We start from the raw sequence: 2500 nt of genomic DNA, 5'->3' as shown, positions 1-2500 counted from the left end.
TCACGACGGTCACCGCGCGACGCAAGAACAGGCCAAAAACTGGCCAAAACGGCCCAAAAACGGGCCAAAACTGGCCATTTTTGGCTGCGCGAGCGAGCGGCGAGCGGCGGACAGCGAGCGAAGCGAGAGGCAGCACCGTCCCTGCTATACGAAAGCCCCATCCAGCCCTGTGCCACCCGGGGGATTCCAGGGTGCTGAGATGGCTGACATTTTGCTCCGCTCACGACGGTCACCGCGCGACGCAAGAACAGCCCAAAAACAGGCCAAAACGGCCCAAAAACGGGACAAAACTGGCCATTTTTGGCTGCGCGAGCGAGCGGCGAGCGGCGGACAGCGAGCGAAGCGAGAGGCAGCACCGTCCCTGCTATACGAAAGCCCCATCCAGCCCTGTGCCACCCGGGGGGTTCCAGGGTGCTGAGATGGCTGACATTTTGCTCCGCTCACGACGGTCACCGCGCGACGCAAGAACAGCCCAAAAACAGGCCAAAACGGCCCAAAAACGGGCCAAAACTGGCCATTTTTGGCTGCGCGAGCGAGCAGCGAGCGGCGGACAGCGAGCGAAGCGAGAGGCATCACCGTCCCTGCTATACGAAAGCCCCATCCAGCCCTGTGCCACCCGGGGGGTTCCAGGGTGCTGAGATGGCTGACATTTTGCTCCGCTCAAGATGGTCACCGCGCAACGCAAAAACAGGCCAAAAACTGGCCAAAACGGGCCAAAAACGGGCCAAAACTGGCCATTTTTGGCTGCGCGAGCGAGCAGCGAGCGGCGGACAGCGAGCGAAGCGAGAGGCATCACCGTCCCTGCTATACGAAAGCCCCATCCAGCCCTGTGCCACCCGGGGGGTTCCAGGGTGCTGAGATGGCTGACATTTTGCTCCGCTCAAGATGGTCACCGCGCAACGCAAAAACAGGCCAAAAACTGGCCAAAACGGGCCAAAACTGGCCATTTTTGGCTGCGCGAGCGAGCGGCGAGCGGCGGACAGCGAGCGAAGCGAGAGGCAGCACCGTCCCTGCTATACGAAAGCCCCATCCAGCCCTGTGCCACCCAGGGGGTTCCAGGGTGCTGAGATGGCTGACATTTTGCTCCGCTCACGACGGTCACCGCGCGACGCAAGAACAGGCCAAAAACTGGCCAAAACGGCCCAAAAACGGGCCAAAACTGGCCATTTTTGGCTGCGCGAGCGAGCGGCGAGCGGCGGACAACGAGCGAAGCGAGAGGCAGCACCATCCCTGCTATACGAAAGCCCCATCCAGCCCTGTGCCACCCGGGGGGTTCCAGGGTGCTGAGATGGCTGACATTTTGCTCCGCTCACGACGGTCACCGCGCGACGCAAGAACAGGCCAAAAACTGGCCAAAACGGCCCAAAAACGGGCCAAAACTGGCCATTTTTGGCTGCGCGAGCGAGCGGCGAGCGGCGGACAGCGAGCGAAGCGAGAGGCAGCACCGTCCCTGCTATACGAAAGCCCCATCCAGCCCTGTGCCACCCGGGGGATTCCAGGGTGCTGAGATGGCTGACATTTTGCTCCGCTCACGACGGTCACCGCGCGACGCAAGAACAGCCCAAAAACAGGCCAAAACGGCCCAAAAACGGGACAAAACTGGCCATTTTTGGCTGCGCGAGCGAGCGGCGAGCGGCGGACAGCGAGCGAAGCGAGAGGCAGCACCGTCCCTGCTATACGAAAGCCCCATCCAGCCCTGTGCCACCCGGGGGGTTCCAGGGTGCTGAGATGGCTGACATTTTGCTCCGCTCACGACGGTCACCGCGCGACGCAAGAACAGCCCAAAAACAGGCCAAAACGGCCCAAAAACGGGCCAAAACTGGCCATTTTTGGCTGCGCGAGCGAGCAGCGAGCGGCGGACAGCGAGCGAAGCGAGAGGCATCACCGTCCCTGCTATACGAAAGCCCCATCCAGCCCTGTGCCACCCGGGGGGTTCCAGGGTGCTGAGATGGCTGACATTTTGCTCCGCTCAAGATGGTCACCGCGCAACGCAAAAACAGGCCAAAAACTGGCCAAAACGGGCCAAAAACGGGCCAAAACTGGCCATTTTTGGCTGCGCGAGCGAGCAGCGAGCGGCGGACAGCGAGCGAAGCGAGAGGCATCACCGTCCCTGCTATACGAAAGCCCCATCCAGCCCTGTGCCACCCGGGGGGTTCCAGGGTGCTGAGATGGCTGACATTTTGCTCCGCTCAAGATGGTCACCGCGCAACGCAAAAACAGGCCAAAAACTGGCCAAAACGGGCCAAAACTGGCCATTTTTGGCTGCGCGAGCGAGCGGCGAGCGGCGGACAGCGAGCGAAGCGAGAGGCAGCACCGTCCCTGCTATACGAAAGCCCCATCCAGCCCTGTGCCACCCAGGGGGTTCCAGGGTGCTGAGATGGCTGACATTTTGCTCCGCTCACGACGGTCACCGCGCGACGCAAGAACAGGCCAAAAACTGGCCAAAACGGCCCAAAAACGGGCCAAAACTGGCCATTTTTGGCTGCGCGAGCGAGCGGCG

This window comes from Musa acuminata, unplaced genomic scaffold (genome assembly GCF_036884655.1).
Source record: "Musa acuminata AAA Group cultivar baxijiao unplaced genomic scaffold, Cavendish_Baxijiao_AAA HiC_scaffold_1136, whole genome shotgun sequence".
In the NCBI taxonomy this organism is placed as follows: domain Eukaryota; kingdom Viridiplantae; phylum Streptophyta; class Magnoliopsida; order Zingiberales; family Musaceae; genus Musa; species Musa acuminata.
Note: the sequence above shows the minus strand (reverse complement) of the source record.